The sequence below is a fragment of the Pan paniscus genome, chromosome 1 (assembly GCF_029289425.2).
Source record: "Pan paniscus chromosome 1, NHGRI_mPanPan1-v2.0_pri, whole genome shotgun sequence".
Taxonomy (NCBI): domain Eukaryota; kingdom Metazoa; phylum Chordata; class Mammalia; order Primates; family Hominidae; genus Pan; species Pan paniscus.
This window is the reverse complement of record NC_073249.2, coordinates 80,418,948-80,441,641: the sequence shown is the minus strand read 5'-3', so window position 1 is coordinate 80,441,641 and position 22,694 is coordinate 80,418,948. Positions and strand designations below refer to the sequence as shown.

Below are 22,694 nucleotides of genomic sequence, written 5' to 3'. Positions count from 1 at the left end.
AAGATTCCAACTTCTATCAAAAGTACTTTATGAGGAGCATTTAAAGATTACACTGCATCAAAAAGAGACTTTCTTAAAGAAGCCAAATCATTTTTCCTCTTTTGAACATTTTAAATATAAGTTATACATAATAAAAGAGTTGATCCCTCACACATAATCACACTTTGTTCCAGAAATCTTAAAGTCTTAAAGGAAAATGTGTATTATTATACCCAGAAGTCTTGAAGTGACTTGAACTGGACAATGTGGTATTATTATACCCAGAAGCCTTAGTATCTTAAAGTCTTAAGGTCTCTGTCTATACAGAGAGAACTTTCCTAGAGCACCAGTCTTACTCGATGGTAAGTAATGTAAACAATTTTTACATTGCAACATGCATATATGTGTATATAAATATGTTATTGAGTGGAATGTAAAATTCATATAAGTTTTATAACATAAAATAGGTGATTTTATGGAAATATTGACCAATATTGGAATTGCAAGTGAAATTATATTTGAAGATTAAACAAGTCTTTGGAGAAATAAATCACACCACCACCTCTCTCTGCTACTGTTTAAAGGAAGGTCCAGCTTTACAGTGGATCATATGAAATTAACAATCTTTTCCATACAGATATACTTTAAAAAATCCAATCTCTCAGTTCAAGGGTAAGTTTAAGCTTATGTTACCAAGCAAAATTGTACCTTGGCCTCATTTCAATGATACTGATCAGAAAGCTATTCCATTCCTGATGATACTATGATCATCAATCAACAAATGCCAACTGGGCCTGGTACTACTAGCAAGCTGAGTGCAACGAGCACACCAATCTGATAAGTCTGCTGCTGCTGGTGCTACTGCTGTTGTCATTTGCTGGCAGCCTACAGCAAGAGACATGGCCCTGAAATGTGTTGCTGAAAGAGAAGATCCAGGAAACTATAAAGGGGTTTTTTGGGGGGGGATTATGGAGGAATATTTGTGAGAGTCCGAAAGACCTGGGCAAGACTTAATCTCTCTAACTCTCATTTTCCCCATTTGAAAAATGGAAACAGTACTTTCTTCATAAGGTAGTTTTGGGGATTAAATGACTTAGTTTACATGAAGCACTTAGGATTTCTGTTGCCTATGTCTCCCAAAGCAATGATGGTGGCTTATAGGTCCACCTGTGACTTTAGAACTGCATTGCACACACTCATCTCCCTCACTGATCTTTTTCTGACAGACAAGAGGAGCAACTCTGGATTTGTGATGATGCAGCCTCAGCTGCAACTAATCCTAGGTAAATAGTTTTTTAAAGGTCTTTGCAGAAAAAAATCAGTATGAAGGAAAAAGGGATTTATGATGGACAGAAAATGACTAAAATTATATTTATAAATGAAAATAAAAACTATTGAACATATAATACTAGGTAAATTTTTTTGTAAAGGATATATCATATTAATAAATCAGAGCCAAAGTACAATTCTTACGTTTTGGGGAGTTCAAACAGTTATAGATCTGTTTTTGTCAATAAAAATTTTAGTAACAATTTTCTTTTTAAATTTTATAACACTATCTGTTGCACATTCATCATTAGTTTTATAATGGACTTAGGGTGCCCCTTAAAGCAGATATAGCTTAGATCATAATACCCAAGTCTTTTCAAATACATGGAAAGCCTTCCTAAGAAGGATGGGTACAAACATGCCAAGATTGCAGACTACAGTAAATACCTAACTTTTCAGTGCCCAGACACAGATGAACATCCACAAGTATCAAGATCATCCAGGAAAATATGAACTTACCAAATAAACCAAATAAGGCACAAGGGACCAATCCTGAAGAAACAGAGATATGTGACCTTTCAGAGTATTCAAAATAGCTCTGCTATAGGTTTCAAAATCAACCCTGGCTAGGGACCTGAAGCAAACCAGTTTAGTGCTAACAAGGCTAGGCGCCTGAAGCAAACCAGTTTAGTGCTAACAAAGAAAAAAAAAATCTGATCTAATTTTTTTCACTTTACTTTCTCTCCCACATATTCCTTATTTCTTACTCTACCGCTCCAAGCCTCAACTTCTTTGTTCCTAAATATTTTATGAAAAAGTTCAAAACACTTTTTCTTCTGGATAAGTAATATTTGTGTTTTCTTAATCTCATGCTGTGGTTTGAATTTTTAAATTTCATGAAAATTTGTGCTTCCTGAAAAAAAAAAAAAACCTCTGCTAAGGAAACCCAAGAAATTCAAGATAACACAGAGAAGAAATTCAGAATTCCATCAGATAAATTTAACAATGAGATTGAAATAATTAAAAAGAATCAAGCAGAAATTCTGGAGCTGAAAAATGCAAAAAGCATACTGAAGAAGGCATAAGAGTCCTTTAATAGCAGAATTGATCAAGCAGAAGAATTAGTGAGCTTGAAGACAGGTTATTTGAAAATACACAGAGGAGACAAAAAAATAATAAAAAACATGAAGCACACCTATAGGATCTAGCAAATAAGCTGGAAGGGGCAAATCTAAGTTATTGGTCTTAAAGAAGAAGTAGAGAAAGAGATAGGGGTAGAAAGTTTATTCAAAGGGCTAATAACAGAGACCTTCCCAAACCTAGAGAAAGATATCAATATCCAAATACAAGACGATTATAGAAAACATTAAACAGATTTAATCCAAAGAAGACCACCTCAAGGCATTTAATAATCTAACTCTCAAAGGTCAAGGATAAAGAAAGAATTCTAAAAGCAGCAAGAGTAAAGAAGCAAATAAACAATGGAGCTCCAATACGTCTAGCAACAGACTTTTCAATGGGAACCTTACAGGCCAGGAGAGAGTGGCATTACATATTTAAAGTGGTGAAGGAAAAAAAGACTTTTACCCTATAATAGTATATTTAGTTAAAATATCCTTCAAACATCAGGGAGAAATAAAGACTTTCCCAGACAAACAGAAGCTGAGAAATTTCATCAACACCAGACCTGTTCTATGAGAAATATTAAAGGGAGTACTTCAATCAGAAAGAAAAAGACATTAATGAGCAACAAATAATCACCTGAAGGTACAAAACTCACTGGTAATAGTAAGTACACAGAAAAACACAGGATATTATAACACTGTAACTGTGGCGTATAGAGAAATGCAAATCAAAACCACGATGTGGTGCCATCTCACACCAGTCACAATGGCTATTAAGAAGTCAAAATGGCTGGGCGTGGTGGCTCACACCTGCAATCCCAGCACTTTGGGAGGTTGAGGCAGAAGGATCACGAGGTCAGGAGTTCAAGACCAGCCTGGCCAACATAGTGAAACCCCCATCTCTACTAAAAATACAAAAATTAGCCAGGCATGGTGGCAGGCGCCTGTAGTCCCAGCTACTTGAGAGTCTGAGGCAGGAGAATTGCTTGAACCCGGGAGGAGGAGATTGCAGTGAGCCGAGATCGCGCCACTGCACTCCAGTCTGGTGACAGAGCAAGACTCTGTCTCTAAATAAATAAATAAATAAAATCCATTACAAATGTTACTGGAGAAATTCAAAAAATCTTTAGTGGCTACTACAAGCAACTATATGCCAATAAACTGAAAACTCTAGAAGAAACAGAAAAATAACTAGATATATACAATCTACCAAGACTGAACCAGGAAGAAATTCAAAACCTAAAGAGACCAATAACAAGTAATGAGATCAAAGCCATAATAAAGTCTCCCAGTAAAGAAAAGTCCAAAAAATAGAGGAGGAGGGACTACTTCCAAACTCATTCTACGAGGCCAGTATTACCCTGATACCAAAACCAGACAATGACACATCAAAATAAATAAATAAATAAAACTACAGGTCAATATCTCTGATAAATATTGATGCAAAACTTGTCAACAAAATACTAGCAAACTGAATTCAGCAATACATTAGAAAGATCATTCATTATGACCGAGTGGGATATATCCCTGGGATGCAAGCATGGCTCAACATAAGCAAATCAATCAATGTGATATGTCATATCAAAAGAATGAAAGATAAAAACCATACAATCATTTCCATTGATGTTGTAAAAGCATTTGATAAAACTCAACATACCTTCATGATGAAAACTCTCAAAAAACTGAATATAGAAGTAACATAACTCAACATAATAAAAGCATATTTGACACATATGACAGACCCACAGCTACTATCATACTGAATGGGGAAAAACTAAAAGCCTTTCCTCTGAGATCTGAAACATGACGAGGCTGCCCATTATCACTACTGTTGTTCAACATAATAATGGAAGTCCTAGCTAGAACAATCAGACAAGAGAATGATATAAAGGGCATCCAAATTGAAAAGGAAGAAGTCAAATTATCCTTGTTTACAGATGATATGACTTTATATTTGGAAAAACCTAAAGACTCCACTGAAAGACTCTTAGAACTGATAAATTCAGTAAAGTTGCAGGATACGAAATCATACAAATATCAGTGGTATTTCTATATGCCAACAGTGAACAATCTTAAAAAGAAATGTAAAAAAGTTATCCCATTTACAATAGCCACAAATCAAATAAAATACCTAAGAATTAACAAAAGAAATGAAGATCTCTACAATGAAAACTATGAAACACTAACGAAATAATTTGAAAAAGACCAAAAAAAAAAAAATGGGAAGCTATTCCATGTTCATGGAATTGAAAGAATGAATATTGTTAAAATGTCCACACTACCTAAAGCAATCTACAGATTCAATGCAATCCCTATCAAAATACCAATGTCGTTCTTCAAAGAGTAGAAATAGAAAAAACCATTCTAGAATTTATATGGAACCACAAAAAACTCAGAATAGCCAAAACCATCCTAAGCAAAAAGAACAAAACTGAAAAAATCACATTAACTGACTTCAAATTATACTACAGAGCTATAGTAACCCAAACATCATGGTACTGACATAAAAACAGACACATAGACCAATGGAACAGAATAGAGAACCCAGAAAAAATCCACACACCTACAGCGAACCCATTTTCAACAAAAGTGCAAACAAGATACACTGGGGAAAAGACAGCCTCTTTAATAAATGGTGCTGGGAAAACTAGATGTCTATATGCAGAAGAATGAAACTAGATCCCCTATCTCCAGCCATATACAAAAATAAAATAAAAATGGATTAAAGTCTTAAATCTAAGACCTCAAACTATGAAACTACTACAAGAAAACATGGGAGAAAATCTCTAGGACATTGGTCTGGGCAAAAATTTCTTGAGCAATGCCCCACAAACATAGGCAACCAAAGCAAAAACGGACAAACAGGATCACATCACGTTAAAAACCTTCTGCACAGCAAATAAAACAATCAACAAAGTGAAGAGACAACTCACAGAATGGGAAAAATATTTGCAAACTACCAATGTGACAAGGGATTAATAACCAGAACACCTAAGGAACTCAAACAACTCTACAGGAAGAAATCTAATAATCCGGCTACAAAATGGGCAAAAGATCTGAATAGATATTTCTTAAAAGAAGACATACAAATGGAAAATAGGCATATGAAAAGGTGTTCAACATCACTGATCATCAGAGAAATGTCATCAAAACTACAATGAGATATCATCTTATCCCAGTTAAAATGGCTCTTATCCAAAAGACAGGCAATAAAAAATGCTGGTGAGGATGTGGAGAACAGGGGACCCTTGTACACTGTTGTTAGGAATGTAAATTAGCACAACCACTATGGAGAACAGTTTGAAGGTTTCTCACAGAACTAAAAATTGGGCTACCATATGATCCAGCAATCCCACTGCAGGGTATATACCCAAATAAAAGGGAATCAGTATATTGAAGAGTTATCTGCACTTCTATGTTTGTTGCAGCACTGTTTACAATAGCTAAGATTTGAAAGCAACCTAAATGTCCATCAACAGATGAACAGATAAAGAAAATGTGGTACATATACACAATGAAGTACCATTAAGCCATACAAAAGAATGAGATCCAGTCATTTGCAACCACAGGGATGGAACTGGAGATCATTATGTTAAGTGAAATAAGCTAGGCACAGAAAGACAAACATCGCATGTTCTCACTTATCTGTGGGTTCTAAAAAATGAAAAAAAATTGAACTCATGGACATGGAGAGTAGAAAGATGGTTATCAGAAGTTGGGAAGAGTAGTGGGAGGCTGTAAGGAAGGTGGGGGTGAATAACAGGTACAAAAAAATAAAAATAAAAAGAATGACTAAGACCTAATATTTGATAGCAGAGTAGGGTGACTGTAGCCAATAATAACTTAATTGTACATTTTAAAATAAAGAGTGTAACTGCATTGTTTGTAACAAAAGGATATCAAAAGGATATCAAAAGCATAAATGTATCAAAAGGATAAATGCTTGAGGGGACAGAGCATATTCACCATGATGTGCTTATTTCACATTGCATTCCTGTATCAAACTATCTCATGAACCCCATAAATATATATATCTACTATGTACCCATAAACATTTAATATTTAAAAAAAAAAGAAATTTGCCAAGATCACACAGCTTATAAACAGAGGTGAACCCAGGCAGCTTGACTCCAGATCTTCTTCTCTTAGCCACTCTCCTTAACTGTGGCAAGAAGGGATGGAAACTCCCTTCTGAGAGACACTGGACTAAGCAGCCTATATAAGCTGCAGTGTTTGCTCGATTTCTAGAAAGAGCAAATATATTCTTTCAATTTAACCCCCTATTAAGACAAATCAGGTTTTAAAAACCAACACAACCACAACAATAAAAATCAGGCCATACTTATCAGACTTGTAATTCTAACAGTGCACTGAAAAAAATGTACATTGCATTTTTGTAATGCTGTATTTTAGGAAAAATTACTTCACAATAGGCAGCAAAACATTTTTGTTCATACAAAAGTCTCCCTTCTTTAAATCATACTAAATGGATTACATAATGCATGATGCAGAAATATCTTAAACTAACTGGAAGTCTTATTTTCATGATTTGCATGTTGAAGGGTCAGTAACTAGTCTCAATCTATTTCAAGCCAAGTATCTGCTTCTGTTTGACTTCAAAGACATTCTGGAGTAAATTATGTAGATGATAAAGGTTACAGTTCAACAAGCTTCTAAAGTTTAGTCTGAGTCTCCATGAACCCACATTCACCTTGAATGACAGTATAATAGAAATCAACAGCATCAGTAACCAAAACAGCATGGTATGGGTAGAAAAACAGACACATAGACCAATGGTGCAGAATAGAGACCTCACAAATAATACCACACATCTACAACCAACTCATCTTTGACAAACCTGACAAAAACAAGCAATGGGGAAAGGATCTCCTATTCAGTAAATGGTGCTGGGAAAACTGACCAGCCATATGCAGAAAAATGAAACTGGAACCCTTCCTTACACTTTATAGAAAAATTAACTCAAGATGGATTAAAGACTTAAATGTAAAACCCAAAACCATAAAAACCCTAGAGGAAAACCTAGGCAATACCATTCAGGACATAGGCATGGGCAAAGACTTCATGACAAAAAGGCCAAATGCAATTGCAACAAAAGCAAAAATTGACAATAGGATCTAATTAATTAAACTAAAGGGCTTCTGCACAGCAAAATAAACTATCATCAGAGTGAACAGGCAACCTACAGAATGGGAGAAAATTTTTGCAATCTACCCATCTGAAAAGGTCTAATAGCCAGAATTTACAAGGAACTTAAACATATTTATAAGAAAAAAATAAACAACCCCATCCAAAAGTGGGCAAAGGATATGAACAGACACTTCTCAAAAGAAGACATTTATGTGGCCAACAAACATGAAAAAAAGCTCAACATCACTGATCATCAGAGAAATGCAAATCAAAACCACAATGAGATACCATCTCACACCAGTTAGAATGACGATTAAAAAGTAGGAAACAAGGTGCTGGCAAGGCTGTGGAGAAATAGGAACGCTTTTACGTTGTTGGTGGGAATGTAAATTAGTTCAGCCATTGTGGAAGACAGTATGGCAATTCCTCAAGGATGTAGAATCAGAAATACCAGTTGACCCAGTAATCCCATTACTGGGTATATACCCAAAGAAATATAAATCATTCTACCATAAAGACACATGCACACATATGTTTCCTGCAGCACTATTTACAATAGCAAAGACATGGAACCAACCCAAATGCCCATCAATGATAGACTGGATAAAGAAAATGTGCTACATATACACCATGGAATACTATGCAGCCATAACAACGAATGAGATCATGTCCTTTGCAGGGACATGGATGAAGCTGGAAGCCATCATCTTCAGCAAACTAGCACACGAACAGAAAACCAAATACTACACGTTCTCACTCATAAGTGGGAGTTGAACAATGAGAACACATAGAGAGGGGAATAACACATACCAGGGCCTGTTGCGGGGTGGGGGATGAGGGGAGGGAACTTAGGGGACGAGTCAATAGGTGCAGCAAATCACCATGGCACACGTGTACCTATGTGACAAACCTGTACGTTCTGCACATGTATCCTGATTTTTTTAGAAGAAATATATATATTATATATATTTATATATCTTCATATATAAAATAAATATATATTTTATATATACTTTTATATATTAAATATATATTTTATATATACTTTTATATATTAAATATATATTTTATATATACTTTTATATATTAAATATATATTTTATATATATGTTTTAGAAGATATATATATATACACACATATATATAGAAAGAAATCAACACCATCTAAGAACCTGCCCCCTCAAGCCAGCTGCTTCCAGTAAGGGTGAGTGAAAAGCGGCTTCTAAACAAGGAAATTTTCACTTTGCCTTGAACATTCTGAGAACATAGTGTGTCCGGAATTGGTGGGTTCTCGGTCTCACCGACTTCAAGAATGAAGCCGCGGACCCTGGCGGTGAGTGTTACAGCTCTTAAGGTGGCGCATCTGGAGTCTGTCCCTTCTGATGTTCAGATGTGTTCGGAGTTTCTTCCTTCTGGTGGGTTCGTGGTCTCGCTGGCTCAGGAGTGAAGCTGCAGACCTTCGCGGTGAGTGTTACAGCTCTTAAGGCAGTGCCTCCGGAGTTGTTCGTTCCTCCCAGTGGGCTCGTGGTCTCGCTGGGCTCAGGAGTGAAGCTGCAGATCTTCGCGGTGAGTGTTACAGCTCATAAAAGCAGCGTGGACCCAAAGAGTGAGCAGTAGCAAGATTTATTGCAAAGAGCCAAATAACAAAGCTTCCACAGTGTGGAAGGGGACCCCAGCAGGTTGCCAATACTGCCTCGGGCAGCCTGCTTTTATTCTCTTATCCGGCCCCACCCACATCCTGCTGATTGGTAGAGCCGAGTGGCCTGTTTTGCCAGGGCGCTGATTGGTGCGTTTACAATCCCTGAGCTAGATACAAAGGTTCTCCACGTCCCCATCAGATTAGTTAGATACAGAGTTTGGACACACAGGTTCTCCAAGGCCCCACCAGAGCAGCTAGATACAGAGTGTTGACTGGTGCATTCACAAACCTTGAGCTAAACACAGGGTGCTGATTGGTGTGTTTAAAAACCTTGAGCTAGATACAGAGTGCCGATTGGTGTATTTATAATCCCTGAGCTAGACATAAAGGTTCTCCAAGGCCCCATCAGAGCAGCTAGATACAGTGTGTCCATTGGTGCAGTCACAAACCTTGAGCTAAACACAGGGTGCTGATTGGTGTATTTACAATCCCTGAGCTAGACATAAAGGTTCTCCAAGGCCCCACCAGAGCAGCTAGATACAGAGTGTCGATTGGTGCACTCACAAACCCTGAGCTAGACACAGGGTGCTGATTGGTGTGTTTACAAATCTTGAGCTAGATACAGAGTGCTGATTGGTGTATTTACAATCCTTGAGCTAGACATAAAGGTCCTCCAAGGCCCCACCAGACTCAGGAACCCAGCTGGCTTCACCCAGTGGATCCCCCACAGGGGCTGCAGGTGGAGCTGCCTGCCAGTCCCGGTGCCATGCGCCCACACTCCTCAGCCCTTGGGTGGTCTATGGGACTGGGCGCCATGGAGCAGGGGGCGGCGCTTGTCAGGGAGGCTCGGGCTGCACAGGAACCCACGGAGTGGGTGGGAGGCTCAGGCATGGCAGGCTGCAGGTCCCGAGCCGTGCCCCGCAGGAAGGCAGCTAAGGCTCGGTGAGAAATCGAGCGCAGCGCCGGTGGGCTGGCACTGCTGGGGGACCCAGTACACCCTCCGCAGCTGCTGGCCCGGGTGCTAAGGCCCTCATTGCCCGGGGCCAGCAGGGCTGGCCGACTGCTCCGAGTGCGGGGCCCGCCAAGCCCACGCCCACCTGGAACTCCAGCTGGCCCGCAAGTGCCGCACACAGCCCTGGTTCCCGCTCACGCCTCTCCCTCCACACCTCCCTGCAAGCTGAGGGAGTGGGCTCCGGCCTTGGCCAGCCCAGAAAGGGGCTCCCACAGCGTAGCGGTGGGCTGAAGGGCTCCTCAAGTGCCGCCAAAGTGGGAGCCCATGCAGAGGAGGCGCCGAGAGTGACTGAGGACTGTGAGGACTGCCAGCATGCTGTCACCTCTCAATAGCAGATCATTAAAAATGTATTATCTACACAGTAGGCAAACAAGCATAGTAATTCACATTGCTTTACTTAGATGTCACAGTGATAAGTACAATAGAAATAAAAACACAAAGAAAAGGTTTATATTATCCCATTGCCAGAGGCTAGATTTTAAGCACTAACTTGTTTTGTACCTATCCTTTATCAAATAGTCTTCCTCCAGGGCTTCCTTCAAAGACCAAGAAATTTTCTTACATTGAATAGTGTCAAATATTAACCTTACTTTAGTGTGACCATAACTAGTTTTGAGCCTGTCCAGGTTGTTCACAGAGACCTATTCCTTCTTCATAAATCTGTCTTGTAAAGACAGACAGAAGGCAAACTCAAGTAAAACGGTTCTTCACATGTGAAGAATCTAATTTGTCAACTCCAACTTAGCATTTCTCATTAATAAAGGAAAACAAATTATAACAGAAGGAAAAGTTAGGTGAATTATTAAATTTAGTTAGCTATCCTATTTCACTTAAATTCTTTAAACACTAAGTATACCATTGCAATCATTTTTTGCTTTTAAAAAATTACAGTTTAAAATTCCTGTTGAAAAAATATTTTCAACAGAATTCCACATATTTCCAAGATTGTGTTTTTTAATGTTACTTCAAGACAATATCTCAGAAATAGAATGCATTGTTTTTGTGTTTACAGAAAAAAGTCAGTGATGCAATGAACAGAACACAAACACCTGTATTTCCCCAACTGTGATGTTTAAGATGCACTTTCAACTTAACTCCTGCTAAATTTTGTTAGTGAAAAATGCCAGAAAAGAAACATTTCCACAGTATGAATATATAGCAGGAAGCTGGTCAAACAAGATGGAATCGTTTAAAAAGGCACACATCCAGTTTCAGGGGAGAAACAGCTTTTTAAACTTCTTCACCTTGGGCCCCATAATCTTGAAAATTTTTGCTCTCTGACTTCTGCAGATCACTCCCCAGTGAAAAAACAATGCCACACACCATCTATCAAGGGAAACCTCTCTAAAAAGCAAGGTTGAACTTTCCTTTAGACATCTCAAAGAAAACACAGTTATTATGAAGTCTTCCCAGACCAACCCCAGCCAATGTATATTTCTGTTACTTGGAATTTGATTTTCACAGAATTTCAGAGATCAAAGGAACATTAACAATGAGGAAACAGAAGGTCAGATAAGTTAAATGACTTGGCAAAAATGATGTTGACTTGTTAATTGGCATAGTTTAACAAGGACCCTTGTTTCTTCACAGGCAGACTGATGTTCCCACAGTAGAACACTGGGTTGTCATCTAATTTTGTATTATACAATACAAATTATCTCTCTAATAAAATTATGAAATTCTCAAAGACAGAAGCTGTAACATTTATTTCTCTTGAAACTTCAAGGTGGCTCTCCTAGTTCTGGGACCATAAAATACTCAAATAAATATTTACCAAAATAAAGATCTAAAGGAGTAAATAAATGTGCACAGCAATAGATCTTGACAAAATGGCAAAAATCCACCCTTCCATATTCAAAAAACTCCCCCCCAAACTCTAATATTTGTTTGTAAGTCTGTTTACTTATATTTCCAGAAAGATTCTCAAAGAGGACATCTTTTCTTACTTTTTTGGTAAGTATGGGCTTCTCTGACTACCATCTTAAAAGAATATACTTGATAAAATATTAAGTAACTCCAGGACATGAGTTACCCATGAGAGATCACTTGCCAACAATTAACTGAACCACAATATTCCAAAAAGAGAGATGGCTCTTAATCAATAAATAAATTCTGGGTCTAATTATAATGGCATGAAAATATTTAAGCAATTATAAACTACTCAATGTTCAGCTAGAAAATTGACTTTATTATTGAGCTAGAAATCAAATGATAACACAGAAAATAACAATATAAATGCTAACCTTGAGTTTTTCCAAAAAAGCAACTGTTGTCAAGGTCACAAACACACTGAGCCAAGTCTTGTTATTCCTTTATCCCATAGCTATTGTACTACTTGGTCTGAAAGTGGATGTGCTAGACATTTTCCATTTGTCATTTTCCATTTGTCTCTCCAGACCTTCACTCTGCTCTTCTCCATCCTGTTTTAAGCCTGGTCAGCTGACCTCCATGAACTTCATCAAAGGACCCCCTTGCCCTTGGACTTTTACATGGGTTTGGCCAGTAGAAGCCAGTGGCTACAAATCAAAGGAAGAACAGAGAGGCCAAAATATTTATTCTACCTCCTCCTCCTTGCCAGATCACATTGGTTAAGTTTCTCCTCTGCAATGAAGACCACAGCTCATATCAGCCTTTCCATTACAGCTGCTCTCTGGTAGTTCTCTCCATTTTCCCTGATAGGTCAAGAAGTAGTAAAGGCTCCCTGTTGTCACTAACCCTGACTTCTGCTTCCTGTACCATCCCTTGTTAGTTTCTCTTACTCTGCCCATACCTTTGTAACTAGTCCCTTCAGTAAACTCTTCAGTTATCCCATTTGAGTATTGACATGGTTTGGCTCTGGGTCCCCAGCCAAATCTCCTCTTGAATTATAATCCCCATGTGTCAAGACAGGGACCTGGTGGAAGGTGATTGGATTACAGGGGCAGTTTCCCCCACGCTGTTCTTGTGATAGCGAGTTCTCACGAGATCTGATGGTTTTAAAAGTGGCAGTTTCCCCTGCACATTCTCTCTCTCCTACCGCCTTGTGAGGAAGATGCCTGCTTCCCTTTTGCCTACTGCCATGATTGTTAACTTTCCTGAGGCCTCCACAGCCATGCAGAACTGTGAGTCAGTTAAACCTCTTTCCTTCAAAAATTACCCAGTTTCAGGTATTCTTTACAGCAGTGTGAAAATGGACTAATTCAGAGAATTGGTACCAGCAGAGTAGGGTACTGCTATAAAGATAACCTGACAATGTGGAAGCATCTTTGGAACTGGGTAACAGGCAGGGGTTGGAAAAGTTTGGAAGGCTCAGAAGAAAAGAAGATGTGGGAAAGTTGTGGACTTCCTAAAGAATTGTTGAATGGTTTTGACCAAAATGCTGACAGTGATATGGACAATGAAGTCCAGGCTGAGGTGGTCTCAGATGAAGATGAGAAACTTAGTGGGAACTGGAATGAAGGTCACTCATGCTATGCTTTAGCAAAGAGACTGGCGGCATTTTGCCTCTGCCCTAGAGATCTGTGGAGCTTTGAACTCAAAAGATGATTCAGGGTATCTGGCAGAAGAAATTTCTAAGCAGAAAAGCATTCAAGAGGTGACCTGGCATTTTCTGAAAGCATTCAGTCAGATGTATTCACAGAGATGGTTTGAGATTGGAACTTAATGTTTAAAAAAGAAGCAGAGAACAAAGGTTTGGAAAACTTGCAGCCTGGCCCTGTGGTAGAAAAGAAAAACCCATTTTCTAGGGAGGAATTCAAGCTGGCTAAATAAATTTGCATAAAAAACGAGGAACAGAATGTTAATACCAAGACAATGGGGAAAATGCCTCCAGGCCATGTCAGAGATCTTCATGGCAGCCCCTCCTATCACAGACCTGGAAGGCTAGGAGAGAAAAATGGTTTTGTGGGCTGGGCCTGGGGCCCCACTGCTCTGTGTGGCCCTGGGGCATGACACCCTAAGTCTCAGTCACTCCAGCTCGAGCTGAGGCTAAAAGGGGCCAAGATACAGCTCGGGGCATTGCTTTAAAGGGTGCAAGCCCCAAGCCTTGGCAGCCGACACATGGTGTCGGGCTTGCAGGTATGCAGAAGACAAGAGCTGAGCTTTGGGAGCCTCCACCTAGATTTCAGAGGATGTATGAAAACACCTGGATGTCCAGGCAAAAGTCTGCTGCTGGGGCAGAGCCCTCATGGAGAGCCTCTACTAGGGCAATGCAGAGGGAAAATGTGGGGTCAGGGTGCCCACACAGAGTCCCCACTGGGGCACTGCCTTGTGGGGCTGTGAGAAGAGGGCCAATGTCCTCCAGACCCCAGAATGGTAGATCCACTTACAGCTTGCACCATGTGCCTGGAAAAGCCAGGGGCACTCGATGCCAGCCTTTGAAAGCAGCCATGGGGACTGTCCCCTACAGATCCACAGGGAAGGAGCTGCCAATGCCCTGGGAGCTCACCTCTTCCATCAGCATACCCTGGGTGTGAGACATGGAATCAGAAGAGACCACTCTGGAGCTTTAATGAATTAAAAAAAAATTTTTTTAACAAGTACCCTGCCAGGTTTTGGACTTGCATAGGGCCTGTGGCCTCTTTGGTTTGGCCAATATCTCCCATTTCGAATGGGTACATTTACCCAATGCCTGTGCCCCCACTGTATCTTAGAAGTAACTAACTTGCTTTTGATTTTATAGGCTCACAGGTAGAAGAGACTTGCCTTGTCTCAGATGAGACTTTGGACTTTGACTCTTGAGTTAATGCTGGAATGAGTTAAGGCTTTGGGGGACTGTTGGAAAGGCATGATTGGTTTTGAAATTTGAAAAGGACATGAGATTTGGGAGGGGCCAGGGGTGGAATAATATGGTTTGGCTCTGTATCCCCACCCAAATCTCATTTCGAATTGTAATCCCCACATGTTGAGGCAGGGACCCAGTGGGAGGTGACTGGATCACAGGGGCAGTTTCCCGCATGCTGTTCTCATGATAGTGAGGGAGTCCTCATGAGATCTAATGGTTTTAAAAGTGGAAGCTTCCCCTGCACATTCTCTCTCTCCTGCCACCTTGTGAAAAAGATGCCTGCTTCCCCTTTGCCTTCTGACATGATTGTAAGTTTCCTGAGGCCTCCGCAGCCATGTGGAACTGTGAGTCAATTAAACTTCTTTTCTTTATAAATTACTCAGTCTCACGTAGTACCTTTATAGCAGTGTGAACATGGACTAATACAAGTACATATATATACTTGTATTAGTATATATATATATGCATATATATATATATATATACCTGTGTCCAGCTAGGACTCAGAATGATCCTTTGGGATAGAGGTCCTTCCTGTCTCACATTGCCAGTTCCACACGATTTTTTGTTGGGGAGGGAATGGCAACCTTTGGTCACTTGTGTTTTGGTGTCATATCTAAGAAGGCTTTGCCTGACCCAAGGATACAGAGATATATATATTTCTATAGTTTCTGCTCAGAGCTTTATAGTTATAGCCCTTACATTTAGGTCTATGATCCATTTTGAATTCCTTTTCATGCATGATGTGAGATTAGTTGAAATTGCTCTTTCTACCTGTAGATATATAATTGCCCTAGCACCATCTGTTGAAAAGACTACTCCCTCATTGAATGGTATTGACATTTTTGTCAAAAATCAATTTACCATGAAGGGTTTATTTCTAGACTCTCAATTCTGTTCCACTAATCTATATGTCTATCCCTATGCTATGCCATTACATTGTCTCTTTTTTTTTTTTTTTTTTTTGAGATGGAGTTTCACTCTTGTTGCCCAGGCTGGAGTGCAATGGCATGATCTTGGTTCACTGCAACCTCTGCCTCCCCAGTTCAAGCAATTCTCCTGCCTCAGCTTCCCGAGTAGCTGGGACTACAGGCACATGCCATCATGCCTGGCTAATTTTTTTTTGTATTTTTATAGCAGACAGGGTTTCACCATGTTGGCCGGGCTGGTCTCAAACTCCTGACCTCAAGTGATCCTCCTGCCTTGGCCTCCCAAGGTGCTGGGATTACAGGCATGAGCCACTGCACTTGGCCCACATTGAATTGATTACTGTAGCTTTATAGTAAGTTTTGAAACCAGAAAGTATAAGTCTTCCAGTTTTGTTGTTCTTGTTTAAAACATCTTGGCTAATCTGGGCCCTTCACATTTCCATATCAAATTTAGGATCAGCTCGTCAATTTCTGCAAAAATGCCCACTGGGATTTTGATAGGAATTGCACTAAATCTATCTACTAATTTAGAGAGAATCGCCACCTTAACCATATTAAGTCTTCTAATCCATGAAGGTTGAATGTTTCCATTTATTTAGGTCTTTAATTTTACTCAGCAATGTTTTGTAGTTTTCAGTGTACAATTCTTTCAGTTATTCCTGAGTATTCTTTTGGTGTCATTGTAAGTGGAGTTAATTTCTTAATCTCTTTTTCAGAGTGTTCATTATAGTATATGGAAATATAATTAATTTTTGTGAAATCAATTGGTCTTGTATTCTGCAACTTTGATGAACACATTAGTTGTAGTAACTTTTTTGTGGAATCCTTAGGATTTTCTATATACAGGGTCACATCCTCTGTGAATAAAGGCAGTTTTATCCTCTCCAGTCTAGATGTCTTTCATTTATTTCTTGCCTGACTGTACCAGCTACAACTTCCAGTCCAGTGTTGTATAAAATTGTGAGAGCAGATATCCTAGCCTTGTTCCCAATCTCAGGAAGAAAGCATTCACACTTGCCATTTAAATATGTTGCTAGCTGCAGCTTTTTCATGAATCCCCTTAGTTCAAAGTTCACTTCTACTTCTAATTTGTTGAGAATTTTTATTATGAATGGTATTGGATTTTGTAAAGTGTTTTTCTGTGTCTAACGATAATTATATGTGTTTTATCCTTTATTTCACTATTTTTTGTGTTATATTCATTGATTTTTGATGTTAAATCTTTTTGGCATAAATCCCACTGGATCATGGTATATAATCCATTCTATGTGTTGCTAATATTGCTGATATTTTACTGAAGATTTTTTCACCTCTATTCATGATGTTGGTCTGCAGTTTTCTTTTCTTGCAATGTCTTCATCTGGCTTGGTATAGGACAATACTGGCTTCGCTGAGTGAGTTGTACTTCCTCCTCTATTTTCCAGAAAAGTTTGTGAAAGACTGCTTTTATTTATTATTTAAATGTTGAATAGAATTCATGAGAGTAGTCATCTGGGTATGAGCTTTGTAGAATGATTTTGAGTTACTAATTCAATTGCTTTATTTAGTATAACTCTATTCAGATTCTCTATTTCTTCTTGAGTTTTAGTAGTTATGTCTTTCAATGATTTTGCCCATTTCCTCTAAGCTGTCTAATTTAATGGGATAAAGTTGTTCATAGTATTCCCTTATAATCCTTTTAATTTCTGCAGGGATAGGAGCGATGTCTCCTCTTTCATTCCCGATTTTGATAATTTGTATCTTCAGTCTTTTTTCTTGGTCAGTCTAACCAAAGTTTTGCCTATGTTAATTGTTTCCAATAACTAATTTTTAGTTTCACTGATTTTCTCCATTTTCTATTTTACTGTTTTCTACTCCAATACTTATTTCCTTTCTTTTCTATTTCCTTTAGGTTTAATTTGTTCTTATTTTTCTTTTTCTGTTCTCTTTTTATTTTCTAGTAGAGATGAGGGGGTCTCACTATGTTGTCTAGGCTAGTTTCAAACTCCTGGCCTCAAGTGATTCTCTAACTTTGCCTCCCTAAGTGCTGGGATTACATGAGTGAACCATCACACTCTGCCTTTTTTTGTTTTTTTGTTTTAAGGTAGAACCTTAAGTTGCTGATTTGAAACCTCTCTTCTATTCCAGCACAGGCATTTCTCCTTGGTTTCTTGATGTTAGAGTGTCAGCATACTCTACAACTTGGTCTTTGGACACTTAATCTTTAGCTACACTCACTCTGTTATCATCTTATCTAGTCTCATGGCTTTAAATATAATCTACATATTGACAGTGCTCAGGCCAGACCACTCCCTCTAAATTTTAGTTGCATATATCTATCCAACTGCCTTTTATCTTAGATGTTAGACAGCTCTAGTTTAACAAGCCCCAAGTTGAAATCCTGCTCCCAGCCCCCTAACACAAATTGGCTTCTTCACCAGTCTTCCGCATCTTAGTTAACAGCAACGCTATCCTTACCATTGCTCAGGACAAAATCCTAGGGTCATCTTTTAACTCTATCCTTGACTCATTTTCTCTCAGAGCATAGATCTAATTCATCAGGAAATCCTATTAGATCTACCTCCAAAACATATACACATTCTAGCCACTTTACTACCTCCACTGCAAACCCCCTACTCCAAGCCACCATACTCCCTTCACCTAGATTATAGCCTCATAACTAACCTCTCTACTTCCATCTTTGCCCCCTACAGCTTCTCTCAAAAAAATACAGCCAGAGAGGATTCTGTAAAAATATAAATTGTATCACCTCATTCCTCTGCTTAAAATTTGCCAACTCAGCCTATGAGAATAATGTCAACCCACTTTCAATAGCCCACACAGCCCTCCAAGATCTGGCCTCCAGGGATCCGATTGACTTCATCTCCCACAACTGTCACTCTTGCTTACTTTGCCTTAGCCACACTGTTTCTTGAACATACGGCATGCTCCCACCTAAAAAAGTCTGTCCGCTGACTGTCTTATTTCCTGGAATACTTTTTCCCCAATATTTACAGGGCTTATCTTTTCTCACCCTCAAGACTTGCTCAGGTATCATCATCTTCTCCACAAGACTAACTCTGGCCACTTCCCTTTAAATTACATTCAACGCCACTATCAGTACCCCCAACATTCATTACCCTGCTCATTTTTTTCCTGTAGCACTTATTTACCTTCAAATATAATGTATACTATACTTCATATGTTTATTGCTTATTGCATATCTGCCCCAAAAGAATGCAAGCCCTTTTAGGGCAGAGACTTTTGTCTGTTTTATTTATGGATGCATCCCAAGGGACTAGGTATATGCATTGCATATATCAGATATCTATTAAGTATTTGTTGAATGAATAAATTTAGAAAGCAGAACTCTACTAGCTATCATCAATTGAAATATTAGTTATGCCTTAAAAGTTGAATTTATTCATGCCTTCATTCATTCAACAAATACTGAATGGCATCTCTTTGCCAGGCACTGCAACAGACACTGGGGATATTCAAGACAGAAGACAGACAAGGCCCTGTTGACATGGAGCTTACTTACTAATTTTCTGTCTCTCCTTATAGAATGTAAAAATAAAAAATATATATAATTCTTGTAATAATATGTGTTATAGCCAGGCATCATAGCTCGTGCCTGTAATTGCAGCTACTCAGGAGGCTGAGGCACGAAGATCACTTGAGCCCAGGAGTTGGAGTTATGACCATACCCCTGCATTCCAGCCTGACCGACACAGTGAGACCCCATCTCTAAAAATGTAAGTAAATAAATAAATTGTGTTACAAAAATAGGATAAATAAGTAAACATGCCAATTATTGGGGTAGTGAGCTAGGGAGTATCCCTTCAACTAGAATAACAACTACACTTGATCTGAGATGTCAAAACGGGATGAGGAAAAGCCAGTCATGCAGAAACCTGGGGTAAAAAAACATTCCAGGTAGACAAAAAGTATAAAGCTTTGGGAGGAAGATGGACCTTGGCAAGTTTAACAAACAAAGCCAGTATGATTTGAAGGTAGAGTATGAGGAGAAGATACAGTGGGATGGCATCCTGTGGCATCTGTCCATTGTAGAGGCCCTAAACCCATCCTGACATTTGTAGTAAATTAGATGCATCCTGGAATGGTACTTTTATATCACCTTCTCTCTCCCGTGCTCCCTCCTCTCGTATTCTTTTTTCTTTCAAGAATAAAAGCCAATGGCATAGACGAGCAGTATCATTGCTAAGAAATCTGAAAAGACTATTCTTTAGTCCATCTAGTACTCCTGTGCAAACAGAAAAAGTTGTGCCTTCCTCAGAACATTTTACTGCCACGTGTTAGAAAAATACGTAATAAATAAGAATATCAGCAACTCACTCATAATTGTACAATGTCCTATATGTAGTATGTAGCAGCCCTGGTTGCAGAGATAGAGAAAAGTAGCTCTATGCAAAATATGCAAACCAAAATGGCTCCATTTTTTCCTGTATGTCATATACCAAATGCTGCAGATGCTAAATATACATATAGATTTACATGCATTGCAAATTACTACTATTCTGCATTAGCTACAGTTGGCTACTGATTCTGATAGCATTTTCATCATGAGAAAAAGAATGAGTCTTTTTGAATATTAGTCAATGGAGAAAATACTGTGTTTACAGTAAAGTGATACAGACTTAAGTGGCTGTAACCACTAATGTACCTTTATAAAAGTGGTAAAAGTCTTAAATACATCCACAAGTGTTAGAAGTAGTGATCATCAGACAGTCTATCTGAAGAAGATATTAAGACAGTGTTTTCTTTGGAATGCATTTGCCTATATTACCTCATGTAATTCAAACATTGTTTTTATTTTGTAGTTTCCTGAATAAGTTTTTAAAAATAAGTCAAAGGATATTTTGGTAAAGTAACAGATTCCAAAAAAAAGCAAAAAAAAAAAAAAAACCCACATTTTCAAGCTTAATCCCAAAGATGACCATTCGTTTCATCATTTAGGCTAAAGTTTTCTAATTTAGGAAAGAAAAACGTGTGTCTTTGACTTTATGAGAAATAATCTGTGATACTGTGTACATCTGTGATTTCTAGATGAACAGCATTCGAATGCCACTTCAATATGACTAAAATTAATAAGCAACTAATAAAATCCATAAAGGATAGCTTTTCCTGAAAGTGTCCAATGATGGAAGAGTGCCACCTAGTGTTCAATGTGGATTTAACATATCCTGCCCAAAAAGCCATTTCACAAAGCCATTTCACAAAGCCATTTCACAAATACCCTCAATTTTAGCCCTGTAGTTATTCATTAAACCATAGTAATTTTGCAGAGCCCTAGTCAAGTATCAAAATATGAATTGTGAATTCCTGAAAAAAATGTATATCACCTATATCCACTAGAAACTGAGTTTTTGAAAAGGAAGTTAAATTTCTATAGCTACATAAAAGCAAAAAAAAGAGTTACTCAAAAAAAAAAAAAAAAAAATTTAAACATCGTGACCCTAAGTAGTAGGCTAGAAAGAACATGAGGTTCTAGGCTAAATAGGTTCAAATTTGGGCCCTACCGCTTTCTAGCGTATAATCTTGGGTATTTTAAAAAACTGAGGTTTCCTTATGTGAAAAGAATATACAGTAGGCATTCAATAAGTGATAGATATTAACTATTAAGAAAAAGAGATTTCCCATTCTTTTTTAAAGAATAAGTTAATAAGTTTCTTTTTTTTAAAGAAAAGTGAGAGCAAGTTTATTAAGAAAGGAATAAAAGAATGCCTACTCCATAGGAAGAGCAGCCTCCTTTTGTTTTTAATATATCCCCTCCAGTCATCAGGACTTTAGGAAACATTTTAATGAAAGGATAGCTTGTGCCAGGTCAACAATTTCATTTCTCTCTAATTCCTTGCATAAAAGAGGACCCAATCTGGGGTGGGGGGGTTATCCTTTGCTCAGTCAGCCCCAAATAAGTTTAAAGTTTTAAAATTTATTGGTGAAATTATCAGATTCAAACAGCCACTCTTACGGAATATGCGTGACATTCAGTGAATTCTCTTCCATTGCTTTCTAACATCTAATAAATTCCCTTCGCTTGCTTTCTAACATCTAACAAATTACATAACAGTATCTTAAACAATTAAAAACAATAATTTAAAAAATGCTATTAAATCATTTCAAGAATATCTTTCTCATGACATTTTTAAAAAAGGTTTAATCCACGATGCATGTCTATTTAGTGTGTGTGTGTGTGTTGTGTGTGTAACAGAACCTCGTTTTTTAAAACCTTGGATTTATTTTATCAAGCTCCTTACAAATTTTCCAAAATTAAGTCTCTTTTTAGCCTAATCCTTTCTTTAAGGCTACAGATTTCTCATTTGTATTAGTAAGAATGTAACTGTATAAAAGGAACAGTATCTCAAAAGCTCAGTGTATTAGTTAGGATAGTTTTCTAAGGAAACTATTACTGAGGGACTACAAGAGTGAGTAAGAAATAAGCCCTACCTCCGCGGTGTCTCATGCCTGTAATCCCAGAACTTTGGGAGGCCGAGGCAGGTGGATTGCCTGAGGACAGGAGTTCGAGACCAGCCTGGCCAACATAGTGACACCCTGCCTCTACTAAAAGTACAAAAACATAGCTGAGTGTGGTGGTGGGTGCCTGTAATCTCAGCTACTCAGGAGGCTGAGGCAGGAGAATCACTTGAACCTGGAAGGTGGAGGTTGCAGTGAGCCAAGATCGTGCCAAGAAAGAAAGAAAGAAGAAAGAAAGGAAGGAAAGGAAGGAAAGGAAGGAAGGAAGGAAGAAAGAAAGAAAAGAAAAGAAAAGAAAAGAAAAGAAAAGAAAAGAAAAGAAAAGAAAAGAAAAGCAAGCAAGAAAGCCCTGCTC

The 22,694-nt window shown here is 38.4% G+C and overlaps 1 protein-coding gene and 1 long non-coding RNA gene across 7 annotated transcripts in view; one reads left to right on the top strand and one right to left on the bottom strand.

The window, feature by feature from the left end:
- The window catches only part of NME7 (NME/NM23 family member 7), a 229,686-nt gene that overhangs the window by 189,454 nt on the left and 17,538 nt on the right, over positions 1–22,694 (bottom strand). The window lies entirely within an intron of this gene.
- On the top strand, positions 8,782–22,677 carry LOC134730331 (uncharacterized). The gene is made up of 2 exons (XR_010112089.1): positions 8,782–8,853; positions 19,491–22,677. It is a non-coding gene; the product is annotated as an uncharacterized LOC134730331 (long non-coding RNA).